Consider the following 7,413-nt stretch of genomic DNA (forward strand, 5'->3'; position numbering starts at 1 on the left):
CAGGGTATGCCACCGCCAGTATGCGGGCCATCAGGGGGGTCAGGATCCAACTGGCACCCCTTCCTCAATGGGAGGCCATCCTCAGCTGGGCCTCCGTAGTCTTCCGTGCCCAGCGTCTCAGGTCCTCCCACCGTTTGTGACAGTGGGTGCTTCGCCTGCCATAGACCCCTAGGGTCTGCACCTCCTTGGCGATGGCACGCCATATTTCCTTCTTTTGATGGGCGCTGACCTGCAGAGGCAATACAGACAGGAGCACGCCATTAAACTAACAGTCCAGGCTGTCACACACATGACCCACCATACCCGTTCTCATCAACACTGGCACACTCATTCCCCAGCGCATGACATGTACACCACCAACAGATAATCCCCCCCTTAACACATTGCCTTCACACACATCTCCACGCATCCATGGCACATGCATCGTGCCCACAGTGTATTCACCTGTTGTACTGGAGGTCCATACAGCAGTCCATACTGGGGTAGGACCCCATCCACCAGTAGCTCCAACTTCTCTGAAGTGAAGGCTGGGGCCCTTTCCCCAGTCATACGGGCCATGGTAGGTTCCAGACACAGGTCACATCAGCACATGCAGTGTAGATCTTCTCCTGGTGAAGGTCAGGAAACAAGTGAGGAATGATTTAGAAAATGACGGTCACGTCGGCGTACATCCCCATTGGCCACTGTACTCCATAGGGCCCAATATTATCCAATGAGGAATTGCACGGCGGTTCACGACCGCCTACTGCCACGACACCCAACATCAGCGGAATTACCTCACTTCCACCTGTCCCCCCACACAGGACAGGCGGTCGCCATTTCAGGGGGGGGTGAAGAGACCTATTGATAATTGCTGCATCACAGGATAAATAGGCACATATTTGGAAATTCACACTGTCCCAATATGTAATTGCACAATGTGGACTGCTGTTGTGGTTTAGTTGTTCAAATTGTGACAGCCTACACACTCTTGTGTCCCTTAGATACCTACTGGTGCAGATGAATAGAAGATAGAGACATACCCCCGTGTACAGACCCCTGGTGGACTTAGCTACACTGGAGGACGGCACATTATACTCATCTATAGACTGGACAGGGCCACAGTCACAGAGCTGTGTGCCCAGTTGGAGCCTGACCTGATATCAGCTATCCGTCATCCAACTTGGATCCCTCCTCTTGTGCAAGTTCTATCAGTGCCACATTTCCTGGCAACTGGTTCTTTCTAAGTGACAGTGGGTTTGGCAGCAGGAATGTGATAGCCAATGTTCCCAATCGTGCTTGCAAGTGTCTTGTCTGCCCTGGTAAAACACATGTGCAGCTACATTGCTTTCCCCCAGGTGGAAGATTTGGCCACAGTAAAGGCCAGATTCTATGCAGTGGGACATATTCCCAATATTATTGGTGCGATCGACGGGACAGATATTGCGTTTGTCCCCCCGCCAGAATGAACAGGTGTACAGGAATCGTAAATGTTTCTACTCCATGAATGTGCAGATGGTGTGCCTGGCGGGCCAGTACATCTCCCATGTCAATGCTAAATATCCTGGGTCAGTGCATGATGCCTTTATCTTGAGGAATAGCAGCAGCCCAAATGTGATGGCCCAACTACAGAGGAACAGGGTGTGGCTTATAGGTGAGAAATGGTCCCAACCCGGTGTATGTTAGTGTTAGCCTCTGATGTTAACCTAATAAGATAGTGTGTGGCTAAATCTTGTCCCTCAATGCCTGAAGGTGACTCCTGCTACCCAAACCTACCGTGGCTGGTGACCCCTGTGAGGAATGCGAGGACAAGGGCTGAAGAACGTTATAATGAGGCACATGGGTGAATTAGAAGGATCATTGAGAGGACCTTCGGCCTCCTGAAGGCCAGGTTCAGGTGCCTCCATCTGACAGGTGGATCCCTGTGCTACTCACCCAAGCAGGTCTTCCAGATAGTAGTGTCATGCTGCATGTTGCACAACCTGGTCCTCAGACACCATGTACCTTTTCTGCAGAAGGAGGTGATTGGAGATGCCCCTGTGGCAGCAGTGGACCCTGAGGACAGTGAGGATGAGGAGGCTGAGGATGAGGATGTGGACAACAGAACATCAGTTGTCCGTCAGTACTTCCAATTACACACAGGTAAGACAGTGCAACTTCACATTTCTATGGCTATTGGAGTATTCTGTGTGGCAGTGGCATGCTGACATTACCCACGTTTTACCTCTACTTACTGTTGACTATGGATTATCATTTTACAGATGTTGGTGATATGACAACAATGTCCTGATGTGATCACTACAGCCAACTACAGGTCATTCTTTCTATGCTCTCACTATGTACAGTTCATTTGCAATGGATGTAGCTGTTACCATCAATACAAATGTTCAATACATGAAATACTAGTAGTGGAGTTTTTTCCAAGGGTGTTTATTGTAGTGCTAAGAAATGGAGCGGAAAGTGCAATGGAATGGGGTGAAGATGGAGGAAAGTCCAGGGTATTGTACCAGTCTGTTTGTAACACAGGTGCAGAGTCCAAGGGGCCATAGGAAGGGGAGCAATGGCAGTTCAAGGTGGACAAGGTGACTGAGTGGGACACAAGGGGGACAATCAGGAGAGTCTCATTTCCTGGTGGTGGTCTTGGCAAGTGTCTGTGGCTTTTGTCTGGGTCGCAGGGAATGTTTGTGGGGTACTTCACCTTCTGCAGGGGAAGGGGTGCTGGTGGACTGTGGGTCCTGTGGGGGGTCTCCTGGCCACTAGCTGCAGCGGAAGTGGAGGTCTGGTCAATGGACTGGCTAGTGGTAGGGGCCCGCTGGTGTGCTGTTGCCTCCCTCCTGATGTTGGCCATGTCTGCCAGCACCCCTGCTATGGAGATCAGGGTGCTGTTAATGGCCTGCAAGTCCGCCCTGATCCCCTGATACTGTCCCTCCTGCAGTCACCTGTTCTCCTGCACGTTGTCTAGAATCTGGCCCTAGGGTCCTGGGAATGTTGGTAGGCTCCCAGGATCTCGGAGAGTGCCTCCTGGAGAGTCGGTTCCCTGGTCCTGTCCTCCCCCTGGCGCACAGAAGTCCTCCCAGTTTCCCTGTTGGCCTGTGCCCCTGTCCCCTGAATGGTGTGCCCACTGCCATTGACCCCACGTCCCTGATTGTCTTGGGTGTGAGCTGTGGCCTGGGGTCCCTGTACAGGTGGGCACACAGCTGATTGACGTGTCCTGGGGTCAGAGGTTTGGGTATGCTGGGTGGGTGCTGTGATTTTGGATCCTGATGGGGAAGGCTCTGTGGTGGTCTGTGATTGTGCTTGGGTGACTGGCTGTCCGGTGGTCCCTGATGGGCCAGGTATGTCCTCCAGATCCAGAAGTCCAGAGTTACTGTCATCACTGGGGGCCTCTTCTGTTGGGGGACTGGATAGTGGTGGCACCTCCTCTCCACTGACATTGGCTGGGGTACCTGTGGGGATGTAAGTGATGTATTATGCTTCAAGTGTATGACATTTTCACTTCCCTGGCTTCCCCTCTATTGTTGGTGTTGCCCTTCCAGGTTTTGCTTGTGTATGGTGATGTTTTGTGGGATTGTTAGTTTCCCTATGCTGTGCATGCTTTAGTGAGGGGTGTCCATGCAGGGCTGGGAGGGGTGTCCATGCATTGGTTTGGCATGCAAAGCTTGGCATTGGAGTTAGCGAAATGTATAGGTGCAGTGTGTGGGATGGACTGGAGTGATGTTAGTGAGGGTGTGGGTGTGAGATGGCATGCAGGTATGGGGGTGACAAGTAGTAAATATTGACTTACCAGTGTCCAGTCCCCCAGCTACTCCAGCGAGTCCCTCAAGATGCAGTATTGCCAGTACCTGCTCCACCCATCCTGTGAGCTGTGGGGGAGGAGGTGGGGGTCCACCACCAGTCCTCTGTATGGCGAGCTGGTGTCTTGCTGCAATGGAGCGTACCTTCCCCCGTAGGTCATTCCACCTCTTCCTGATGTCATCCCTTATTCTTGGGTGCTGTCCCACGGCGTTGACCCTGTCCATGATTCTCTGCCATAGGTCCATCTTCCTTGCAATGGATATCTGCTGTACCTGTGCTTCAAAGAGCTGTGGCTCTACCCTGACAATTTCCTCCACCATGATCCTTAACTCCTCCTCAGTGAAACGGGGGTGCCTTTGTGGTGCCATGGGTGTTGTGTGATGTGTGTTGGTGAGGGTGTGTTGGGTAATGTGGTGGGGTGTGTGATGTGGAGTGCGTGAGGGGTGTATGGGTGTACATGGTGTACATGGTGTGTGTGTCTAGTTGTCTCTGTGCTCTTCTTCTCAGTCTCCTGGTGAAAATTGTTGTTCGTAAGGGGTTGTGGGTAATGCGAATGTGTGTTTTATAGTGGTGTGGGTGTGGTGTGTGTTTTGGTGTCAAGTGTCTGTATTTGGTATTGGCAATGTTGTGTTGTTTTGTATGTGGGTGTCCATTCTGTGCGCGGTGGTATGTACCTCCAATGGTTTAGCGCCGTTGAATGTCCGCTGTGGTGATTTGTGGGTCATAATGTGATGGGCGTTGTTTTGTTGGTGTAACGGTATGGGTTTTAGGACCACCAGTATGTGGCTGTATTCTGTTGGATTGGTGTGTGTGTCATAATATGGTGAATGGATATCCGCCACCACGGGGGTATGTTGGCCGCCATCAGTGTGGCAGGAAGCGGGATTTACTGCCAATGTCATAATGAGGGCCTTTGTTACAGACAGTTTTTAGCTCGCTGACCAGACAACACTAACTATAACTCTACCATGCACTGTGTCATGACAAATGATGTAATTTGAGAAGTTATGCGTTGTTGTCAATGCTATGATTGTCTGTGCTATAAATTATGTAGTATGCAAGGATATAAAAAGTGCATGGAAAAGTCATGAGTTATAGTTAATGTAGTGTGGAGAGTGAGGTGACAAGACTGTGTTCAGAAGTGCTCAATTTATAGTAATTTGAAGATGGTGCATAAATTATAAATTGAACTTAGAATTATAACTTTACAATTTTTAAATTTTGTGGATTTTACATTGGGTTTCTACAGTAAGAATAAATAAAGTATTTCTAACTATAATTGATCATTATCCTTTTTTTTTTTTTTATTGTATGCTAATAGTTTTGGTCTGTTAATACAAATGTGTTTCAAATCATAGAGTGAAGTGTCATTCATTGGAATGTCATAAAGTGGAGTGTTGTACAGTATAGTGAAGGAGAATGTTGTAGAGTCTAGTGTCATAGAGTGGAGTATTGTAGAGTGGAACAGAGTGGAGTTGAGTAGAGTGGAGAGACCAATGGTACAGTGCAGTAAAGTGGTATCCAGTGGAGTGGTGTGGTGTGACATATAGTGGAGTGGGTGGAGTGGAGCATCGCAGTGTGAAACCATGTGTTGTATAGTGTAGTGGTGTGTCGAACTGTAGAGTTGACTGTTGTACAGTGGAGTGTCTCTATTGGAGTGTCGGGAAATGCAGTGTGGTGAAGTGCAGTGCCATTGAGTAGTGTGTCATAGAGTGGCATATAGTGTAGGTTGTGAGATAGGGTGGAGTTCAGTGGAGTAGGATATTGTATAGTTCAGTGTTGTTGAGTGGTGTCATCAGTAGAGTGGTGCAGGGTATTGGACAGTGTTGTGTTCTACAGCGAAGAGTCATTATTAATGAGAACACAGTAATGGTAGAGTCACGAGTTATAGATAGTTTTGTCTGGATAGCGAGCTGAAAAGAATCTGTAGCAAGATGCGCTACTTAAAATAATTTGAAGGTGGTGGATAAACTGTAAAAGAAAAATATAACTATAACGTTAGAATTTTTAAAGTTTGGGTAGTTTAAGATTTGTTAGTAAAGGGAAAAATTGTTTTCCTAACTATAACTAAGCTTTAACATATGTTTTTTCATTGCATTTCAAGGGTGTTTTTTTAATGTTTAATGAATATGTTTTTGTTGAATCAAAGAGTCCAGTATTCTCGAATGGAGTGTTGTTATGTGGGATGTTGTATAGTACAGTGGAGGAGAGTGTTGTAAAGTCTATTGTTGTAAAGTGAACTGTTGCAGAGTGGAATAGAGTGGAGTACAGTAGAGTGGAGTGGTGTATTGCACAGTGTATTAAAGTGTTAAATACTGTAGTGGCATGGTGTCTCATATAGTGAAGTCAAGTATCGTAGACTGGAGCAGCCAGCTTCACAGTGGACTGGTGTATTATACAGTAGATTTTTGTGTTATGGGTTGTCATAGAGTAGAGTAGAATGTTTTAGAGTGGATTAGGGTGAAGTAGAGTGCCGTATTGTCAAGTAGAGTATCATAGAGTACAGTGGAAGAGAGTGTTGTAGAGTGGAGCACAGTGTCATAGAGTGGAGTAGAGTGACATAGAGTGTGGTACAGTGTTGTAGAACGGAGCTGCATATAGTGAAGTAAAGTGTTGGAGAATGGAGTGGTATAGAGTGGAGTATGGTACAGTGGCACATAGTGGAATAAAGTGTATTACAGTGGAGTGGAGTACACTGGGTTCGAGTAGCGTAAAGTGGAGTAAAGTGTCACAGAATGGAGTGGCATGTCATAGACTATAGTGGTGTGTAATGCAGTAGAGTACAGTGGCATAGCTTACAGTTGAGTAAAGTGTCATAAATCGGAGTACAGTTTTGTACAGTAGAGTGTAGTGGCATGTCATACAATATTGGAAAGTGTTTAGACTACAGTAGAGTAGAGTGGCATAAGTCTAGTTAGTTTTGTAAATTGGAGTGGCATACAGTACCGTACAGTGTTGTGCAGTGTGGTAGCGTGCATTGGCATGCAGTGTTATAGAGTAACATGGCATAGAGCTGCATAGAGTGGGCTGTTGTACAGTAGCATAGATTGAGGAAACGTCTTCTACAGTGGAGTAGAGTAAGGTGTAGAGGTATAATGTAGTGTGGAGTAAAGTATAACAGAGTTTATTGGTGTGTCATAGAGTAGAGTAGGGTGGAGTGGAGTGGCATAGCATAGTTAGTAAACTGTTAGAAATTGGAGTGTCGTCTTGTACAGTAGAGTGGAGTGCTGTGTCTTAGCATTTAGAAAAGTTTTATGTAGTGGAATAGAGTGTTGTACAATGGAGTGTATGGGCACAGAGTGGCGTCTGAAGTTGGACAGTGGAGTGTACGGCGATAGAGTGGAGTAGAGTGTGGTAGAGTGCCATAAAGTGAAGTATACTTTTATAAAGAGGAGCTATATAGAGTGGAAGAGAGTGGCACACAGTAGATAGGTGTAGAGTGGATAGGTGTACAATATACTGGCGTACAGTGGATTATCAAAAAGTGGAGTAGGATACAGTGATATAGTGTACAGTGGAATACCATACTGTTGAGTGTAGAAGAGTGGAGTGGCATAGAGTTGAACACCGTAGAGTGGAGTGGCATAGAGTGGAGTAGGGTATAGTGGATTAGCGTAGAGTGGAGTGGTGTACATTGAA

This window comes from Pleurodeles waltl, chromosome 12 (assembly GCF_031143425.1).
Source record: "Pleurodeles waltl isolate 20211129_DDA chromosome 12, aPleWal1.hap1.20221129, whole genome shotgun sequence".
In the NCBI taxonomy this organism is placed as follows: domain Eukaryota; kingdom Metazoa; phylum Chordata; class Amphibia; order Caudata; family Salamandridae; genus Pleurodeles; species Pleurodeles waltl.